We start from the raw sequence: 9,174 nt of genomic DNA, 5'->3' as shown, positions 1-9,174 counted from the left end.
AAAATTAATAAAGTATGAGTGCTCAAAAGAAAAACAAAGAAGATTGTGAACTATCTAATCTACGTCTGGCATTACATGTCTACATATTACAACACACTTGCAATTGTTTTAATTAATCATACAATTCTAATGAGCGGAACCTACAAAACGGAAGCACATTTATAAAGAGTTAATCTCTTAATTCTGCGCAAGTATCTTAATTATATTTTCGTGCTCTAATCTCCATTTTAAAATGATCCGCAGATTAGATATTCAAATCCGTTGATCATTTTTACCCCCAGTATTGTATTCTTCCGAATTCCCCCTTGGCGTCCCTAAATCCCTTTCACGCCGGAATGAATGCATTACATAAACATTGAAATGCATTTGCCGGCTGCAAGGTGCAAGCATGTGTCTCATTCATGAGAGCTGTGCGCTGTGATTGCTGGCAATGAAATTTTACAATTAGCCCAATCAGCGGCCAGCTCCAGGATGTCACTGCAGGCAAGTCAGAAGGGTTGGCAAAACTAGGCAGAGTGCTTGCGCCACAGTAAAAAGCCATCGATTGAAGTCCCTACCCAGTTCCTTGGGAGTCAGCTACGAGCCTACCAACTCAAAGACCCTTCTGACCGCTCCCCGCTGCAGAGAGTGTTTCATTTCGTACGTAAAACCGCTGAAAGCGACAGCACATACGCCTGCGGAAAGCAAGTGCAGCGATTACATCTCTGCAAAGGCAAAGAGAAGGGACTGTGTCTGGGATGGGAGGGATCGCAAGTCCGCTGGCTCGGAGAGTCCTCAGCGCGGCATAGTTGCTGAAGAGGGTATCGCTACTCGGAGGGGAGTGTTGATGGGAATCTGCTGCTATTTCTTCTCTTCTTGACAAGGAAATTAAACATTGCTTCCGAGGATTTGCCTTCGACAAAGTCAGCTGTGAAGCATCAAGGGCCAAGTGGATTGCTTAAAAACGCATTTTGTTCTTTTTTAACACCCTTCTTGGTTGTCATTTTGGAGTAAGGGAGTTGGGATTCCTTGGGATCCGCAGTGTCAATGCGACTGCGGCTGTGAACAGAAAACCGCAGCGAAAATAGGTAAGGGGGTTTGCACAGTAATGGTAGTGTTGCGGGATGAACCTTTTAGGTTTTAAAATGAGATTTTAGGGACGTTCGCCGTGCGACTTGCTGCGCCAGGTAAGGCGTGTTACCTGTTATGCGGTGCACAGCTATGGGTATCGCTACGGAGAGCACTGCACCATCCTCGCCCCTTAACGGTTTCGTTATCTTTTTCTAAAAGGACATCTTACTATATTCTTATCACGTCCATACAGGATTAAGGTGCGAGAACTATTATTTCCGTGCATAATAAGCTTACAACCTGAACAGTTACATACCTAATTGATAATTACCTGGTGTTAAATAAAAATAAATAAAAGCGATAAAACTTGGATTTATAGGATGTTTCACCTTGAATGCTGTAATATCCACATGTTCACACAGTGCAGCTGAACATTTTGTAAGGGCCTGTGAGAACGGCGATGTGAGTACATTTCGCGGTGACAGAAGAACCGTTCCCACCTATGTAACACACAAGCTGCTATGCAGTATTCCATATATTGTAAAACGTACGAGAATGCGTTTGCCTGGCCGTATCAAGCCCCTCCTAATGTAGTGGACAGTCTGATATGTTTAAATTCATCATTTATTTCGCGCATGTTCATTCAAATATTATGCGAGGACAAGAAGTCACCTTTGCGTGCGTGTGTGACAGAAAAGCAACTTTAATATGCACGTTACATCATGCATTTGTAGTCACTTGAAATGGCACTCAGCTCGGCGCTGTGTCGGATTCAACTTTGTGGAGACTGGCGATACATATCTCCCACTGCTTTTTCATATCACTTTGTAGGAAGAAAACGGAGCCGTTGAATAAAGTGAGGCAATATTACAGCTGTCAGTGATTTGCCACTCACTGGAAAATCCCATTAGTTCACCCAAAATGTGGTTTGCAGTAAACGTTAAAAATGAAACTGTCTCATTCACAAGCTGCCAGGGAAATTCGGTGTGAATGGTAGCGTGTTATATTTGACTATAATTAAAACCCAGTAGAACCTTTAAGGTTGTGACCTATTCCACACTGATCGCCACATGTATCAGTCATATTGAGGTTTTTCATTCTTTGTAAAATATCTCGAAGTCGATATTTCACAAAGTAGCCTATAATCTTAAAGTGGATATGGTCTTCGCCTTGTTTTTCCTGTGTTTACCACCAATGGAATTTCAAGAAAAGACCACGGAATGAAATTATGGTACACGCTCAATAAGGAGTTGAAGAGCAAGTCTTCCGTGGTCAGGTACAAGATAGTTGCTACGGTAAGGTTATTACTCCGTGTCTATGGCCCTTCCTTGAATTAAGTCCGATCATAGCTGTTCGTTATATGCGGTCTTTGCTGTAGGGTGCGCCGACGCAGGGCAGCTTACCAACGTGGCGCCGCACCAAAGCAGTCATTCTCTATAGCTTCCCCGGCCGCACCGAAATTGGAACTTTGCGTGTTCCTGGACCTCGGAGTCACTGTAGGGCAAGTGGAGCCTAGTTGCTTCAAGCACAGAACTGTACAGCGTATTTCACACTAAAACTAAATTAACAGGGAACGGAGAAAGGCCTATTTGAGTTGAAGGGTTCAGGAATACAGACCATGCATTAGAGATTTTCGAAAAGGTCGTGTTTCTGTAAGGTTAATGTACACTCTGCGCTGTGACTCACAGACACTTCCAGGCGTGACATCAATAGGAACACCGTGTCCGTTAAAGGCCTGAGCCCGCCAGTAACCGTTAACCTGTGGCTCTGCATGGGAGTTAAAGTGGAACAGCTGGCACAATTCAGATCGGCTACCTGGGAGCCGTGGAACCGCCGTGACACGCTACCCAGGGATGTCAGAGCGCTGTCGAATGTGTGAGTTTGTGTGTCTCTGTGCGTGCGTGACAGAGGGAAATGTAGCACTCTTCTTTTCTAGGAAACCCACGACACTTACGTGACCTTACGCTCTTCTGAGACATATTAGCACGCAAGGCTGCTTCCCATGTTTGTTTGAGTGTAGTCTTCAACCTTGCATGGTGATCTATGATGAACTCAGTGTTGATATTTCAGTGTACACAGTTTTAACTTGAAATCAATTTAGATACTATGCTTGGATATACGGTTCTTGAAAGGAAATTCTTTCCCGAAGATGTATGACTGATTGAAATGTCACCGATGACATGCGATGTCAATGGGTATTCGAGCTGCTGCTATTGAATGATGTTCTGCCGGAATATGAGCACAACGAGGCAGACGTGTGTTATGTCTGTCTGAATGATGCGTTTGTGCGCGCCTGTGAATGGGCCTCTCTGTGTCGCTTGTCAGTCCGTAGACACCCTAACCGTGGTAGACTACTACTCAAACGGTAGCCGTCCAGACAGAGCACGCACTCGGCTGATGGCATCACATCCTAATGCCCCCAAGTTATGGTCAATTCTGTCTTTCTTTGTGCAGATGGGCAACTTAAGAAATGCAGATGTTTTGATTGTCAAGTGTGCATGCGTGTATTTGTGCTAGTTTCTCTCTATCAGTGTTCGGTGGTGTGCGGGCGGCTGCTCAGGTTCCACTGGGGTTCGATTAACCGTTGAAAGGTAAAAAACTAATCATGATGAAGTTAACGTTTGACTCCACGTATTTCCATGCTCTTATGCTCCGGTTGGGAAACTATAGCAGGCAGAACAGGGGAAGAAAAAAAATCAATTTTGTAATCTTGTTGTATTTAATGAGACGCCTCTAAATTGTTCTCCAGAAAGACATCACAGCAGTTCTGTGTGTGAGTGTGTATATTTATGAGTGTGAGTGAGTGAAAGTGAGTGAGAGACTGACTTGTCAGTCTTGGTAGGAAATGACATTCAAGTCTGTCCTTTGTGACAACTGCGTGATGGCCCCCTACAGTCAATGCCCCCCACTCCCCCCACTCTCTCTAGCTGTGTGTCTATGAGTGTGTGGATAATGAGTGGTGTGGTGATATCTCCTGGTTAGAGACTCAGCTTCTTGTCACTGAGGCAGCAGGATGGCTGCACATGTGAGTGTTATTCAGATGCCCCAGGCAGTCCTCTCCCGGTGTGAGAAGAGAGCGCATGCATTTCCGCTGTGTTTCTCCTCCCCCTTGTTGCCCTGTACTTTTATTTCTGCCATTTTTCATAACACCCCAAGAAGTAGGTGACGTGGCCGAAAAAGAAGAAGAAGAAAAACAAAATAACGAGATCAAGAATGTGTGAAGATTTATTTGAGGCTTAATGCAAATTGCTCACAATGGCCCACAAGCGCACCAAGCTCAGCGAGCCCACAAGCACACCAAGCTCGACGCTATTAAAAAACATCGAGTCGTGTCTTTTCAAGTGACTACAAAGCTAGCCTTAGCGCCTTTATTAGACAGCACTTTTCGTTGAGGCCACAGCTTGGCCTAGAAGAAAGCCCTCAGGTCCTCCAAGTGCAGGTTGTGAATGAGTTTGAGGATGCACAACACCAGAGATAACCACAAGTAGGTTGAATGTTAGTTTTTGGCATTACCATGGACTCCTGGGGTGTGTTGGCCCTTGAAAGTCTAGCGGAGATATGCAGAGGGGGTGAGTCTCAGAGATGAAATATGCACCTCTTGCCTACTGGCATTTCTGTTTTTCTGTAACAAGCCAAGCATGACGAGGCACAAATGAGTTTTGTTTCAGATGCATGAAATGATGTGAAAATTGTAGACTGTGAATAGACTCCCCTGTGCTTGATGCCTTTAAGTGGATTAGATATAACTCTGCTTCAGTCTCCAATATCTGTGAAGTCGCTCAGAAGAAAAGATGTTTGGACAAACAGTGTTGCAATTACAGTACAAAGCATAGCAGTAATAAACTGAATGCAAAGTCACCGAGCTGGATAGACAGATTGAAAGACAGACAGACAGAAGGACAGACAGACAGACAGACTGACAAGGAGACAGGGAGACAGACAGACAGACAGAGAGACAGACAGACAGAAAGAGAGAGAGAGAGAGAGAGAGAGAGAGAGAGAGAGAGAGAGAGAAAACCCTCAGATCCTTCTCTGGGCTTTGAGCTGCACTCCTTATTGTCAGTATAATTGAATGGGACAGCAGATGAGGTATGATCTTAATCGCTCTTCTGAGGGAGACGCCAATGGAATGAGAGTCACACGTGCATAGAGACAGAGACACTCTTAGTGGAAGGGAGGGAGACAGGGATTGAGAGAGACAGCCTGAGAGTAAGGTTACGATGCTATCACTCGCAAGATTCTTCACTATTATTTGTTGAGAGCCCTCCAGGAAGGGAGTAGCAGCTTTTTACATTAGGTGCTTGAGCAACAGCAAGCATGATTCAGAGCCATCTTGGGCGAGGAACCCCTGCCAGGCATCAATATAACTTGTCGTTATCTTAATGCCCACCCTGGGAGGCTGTTTCGCAGCATATGTTTCACCACAGCAAGCCATGCATGACATGAAGAAACCATAGTCCATAGCACATTGCAATCAGCATAGATTTTAAACCTGTATCACATTAAACTAATCCTAGGTTGTAATCAAGTGAGACAAGGGGGAGGGGGAGTCCGTTGTTGCAGAATGCAGTGGGCGCTATTTGCATTTCCTGAAAGCTGGGCAGAAAGACATTTGCAGAAACAGTCAACAAAAAGGGGACTGGTTAGAAAGCCCAACAATTGACAACAATCGCATGGTCAATGTGTGTGTGAGAGGCAAAGAGAAACAAAACTCTGTGACCTCGCTGTGACCTCCATGCTGCCGATCCCTACCTCTTTAATTACCTGAGTGGTTATCCGTAGATGAATCCCCAGCCCTACCACATTGCCTATGTTTGTTTGCCTCGGCGGCATATGTAGCATGCATTAAGGTGTCTCTGTTGTAGTAGCACACTTTAGTCCCACTGCCGCCCACACTGCTAAACGTGTTCCCATAGCAACGTGACTTGTTAACTCAGCTCCCCCTTCCCCTCTTGTGTAATTTCCCCCATTTCACCTGCAGATCTTGCTAGGGGGCGCCATTGAGACCTCATCGAGGTGACACCACGAAAGGTTAAGCCAACTGGCATTTTAGTGGAATGAGGATGCGTTATAGCTCGACAGTAATTATGTAAAATGCGACCGGTGGCTGAAATGAATATAGCCGTGTCTCTAATTTGCCACATTGAGAGGGAGGCTATTTGGAAAAGATTATGCCTCCTGCTCCTTGTAAAACAAGCCACTCTGCTTCATAAAGAGCGATTGCTCATGCTCTCCATCACTGACCTAATGAAGGAATCAATGGCAAGTCTCACATTTTGCTTTGGGTATGAGGACGAGGGATAGTATTGGATCAATTTGAAATGCCGTGCTGGGATTTCTCCTTGGCACACACCATCAGAGAGAATTACAGCTCCAGTAATATTCCCCTATTACCTCTCTCTCTCTCTCTCTCAGTACTGCTGCTACGCCTGCCACCGCACCGCTCTCCTGAATTCACTCTTTTCCCCGCGCTTCAGAGATAAGGCACCTCCAGCTTCCATTGGATACGCCATGTGCAAACCTTTTGATTCGGCATGGCGAAAACCTTGAATGGGCGACTCTTGTAGTACCGTCTTAAGACCTCTAGCTACAGTATCGCTAGAGAACGAGGGGGGGGGGGGGGGTGAGGCGGAGGGGATGGGGAGGTTGTAGATGAAGGAGAAAAAAAAGCCACATCCTCTCAGTGTAGGATGAAATGTGGTAAAGCGACTAAGCCACGTGGGCGAAAGCAGGTGCTTTTCCTGTTCTGCGCTGTCACTGTGATTTGTCCCCCTTAGCCGTGATCCCGGCCCGGCCTACAGACCCCTAAGCGCCCGACTGAGTGGATGGTGGAGCTGGGTAGCTGCCAGCAAGCTTCTGGAGAGAGAGAGAGAAAGAGAGAGAGAGAGAGAGAGATGGAGGGAGGGAGGAAATGCGATCAGGTGAAAGCATGCTGGAGAGATGGAACTAAACAGCTCTGACTGGCTGTGGAGTGTAAAGGGGTACAATAGGGGACAAGAGGAGAGAAGAAGAGAGAGGGATGGGGGGGTGGGGGGTGGATTTAGTTGTGCTTCATCGCAGGCTCCTGGGGCCTCTGAGGAAAACGAAAAAGGGAAAGCTGCCTTTCGATGTTTACGCCAAAGGCTCTGACAAATCGAGAGCATGGGGGGGGAAAGGTAAATAGAAAACAGGACAGATGCTATCCTGCCTTTACAGCAAACAGATGAGAGTGCCTCCCACCTAAACAGCACTATGCCAGACAGCCAGGCTTTCAGTCAAAGAAGTCCCAGCCACAAAAGCGAAATAACAACAATGAAATGCAATGAGCACTCTCTGCCATTTATTCTGTGAGGTGAAAAATGATGCAAGGGTGCGTCAACCTAACCCTCCTCTCCCCTCCTCTCCCCCCATTCGATGACACTTTTGTGGCCCTTGGGCAAAGCACAGCACGACAGACAGGCTGGACGGCAGCGTGTCATTGGATGTTTTACGATCCCTTGCCCATTACAGTAAAGGGGCAAATTAAGGATTTATGGGAGTCAGTGGCCACTTTGTCAAGGACGGAGTGGTAGCCGTGCCCTATCAAAGACAACGCTGTGGGCCTCAGTCATGAAACCCCTCACCCCCCCCCCCCCCCCCCCCCCCCCCCTCCCATCTTCACTGAATGGGCATGTGACTGCCAAGCCCTGAGGCTGTGCCTCAATGCTGTGACGCTAGTGCCCGCTCACACGGCACGGGACAGCGGCCATCTCTGTCACCTCTGGCCATAAAGGAGAGCATTGACTGGGACTGGCTGGCTGTGGTGTTGATGGTGCAGGCGCTTAAGGGCGATGTGTAACCAAAAAGTCACGGTTAGTGAGAGTAAGCAGGCAGTGCTTTAGGAGAACACTTGTTTTCAACAATGTTGAGCTCTCTTCAAAGCTCTTTTCCTAAGGGCATTTGTGTGTGTGTGTGTGTGTGTGTTTGCATGCGTGTGTGCATGCGTGCCTGCGCGCGTGTGTGTGTGTGTGTTTGTTCTCGTGAACATTCTTGTGTTTGAGCCTCAGGCTATATGGCCCATGTGAACTGGTCAGTGTGATGCTTGGAGACCCTGGTGTATGCCATGAGGAGTGAATGCTGCCCCTCCTTAATGTGTCTGCCTTACAGGGGACCAGTGTTTATACAGTGTGTGTGTGTGTGTGTGGGTTTGAGCAGGATAGCGGGATGGTCTGCAGCGTCCATTCATTAATGCAGATGCATGCTGATGCTCTGTGGAGCGTGTATGTGTGTGTGTGTGTGTGTGTCTCCCTCTCTCTGTGTGTGTGTGTGTGTGTGTGTGTGTGTGTGTGTGTGTGTGTTTGTTACCACCACCACAGGGAGTGGCATAGGCCTCTTGGGTCGCCACCATGCAGTCTCATGACAGTGTCCCTCCACAGAGAGACAATTCAGAAGAGCAGGTGGAGGAGGCTTGAGTGTTGAAAACAGGGTCCCTATACTCTCGCCAAAACTACCCTGCCTCAGCCATATGCCAGCTGCACAGGTGGAACATTCTAGAATTGCACCCCTGTCCTGTTTCACTCCCATAGGTATTCTCACAGTGGTGTTCCAAAACAAAGTTTTCCCTTTGTTATGGATTATAACATTGAGGTTACCGTGGTAATGCATTGCAGTCGCATTTGCTCTGTGAAGCAAACTACATACTGAGTGTTCACATGATGGCCAATTGACATTGCCTTTCCTTGTCAGTGCAGTCCATTATGTAATCCCCCAGGAGCAGCTGTAATTACCACAATGACAATTATGTAAATACTCTTTAATCTCACACATCTGTGTGTGCATGTGTGCTTACGTGGTTGTGTGTGTGCACTAAGTGTTTGTGTTTGTGTGTGACTGTGTGTGTGTGTGTGTGTGTATGCACGGGTACCATATGCATTCATATGTGTGTCTCTTAATCTTTTTATTTTGGCATGTGAGTGTGTGCCGTGCGTGCTCAACATATAGCGAGTGCCGACATTGCAGAGTCTGAATGAACCTGTCTGCATGCCCGCAGTCCGATTTGATTTGATTTCTTTTTTTATTTATGGGGCCTTTCCAAGCTGTCGCGAGGTCCTGATGATAGGGTGCCACCTCATGATTGCATTGGCTGACCTTGTCAGCTTTCTCTGG

The 9,174-nt window shown here is 46.8% G+C and overlaps 1 protein-coding gene across 1 annotated transcript in view; it reads left to right on the top strand.

The window, feature by feature from the left end:
- Positions 1 to 429: 429 nt before the first annotated feature.
- Positions 430 to 9,174, top strand: part of plxna4 (plexin A4) — a 240,052-nt gene continuing 231,307 nt past the window's right edge. Inside the window, exon 1 of the mRNA XM_031583020.2 lies at positions 430 to 1,067. The gene's annotated coding sequence lies outside the window, so the exon portion shown is untranslated. The remainder of the gene's footprint in view (positions 1,068 to 9,174) is intronic.

The sequence above is a fragment of the Clupea harengus genome, chromosome 16 (genome assembly GCF_900700415.2).
Source record: "Clupea harengus chromosome 16, Ch_v2.0.2, whole genome shotgun sequence".
Taxonomy (NCBI): Eukaryota; Metazoa; Chordata; class Actinopteri; order Clupeiformes; family Clupeidae; genus Clupea; species Clupea harengus.
The sequence above is the reverse complement of the archived record's forward strand: the minus strand, read 5'-3'. Positions and strand labels throughout refer to the sequence as shown.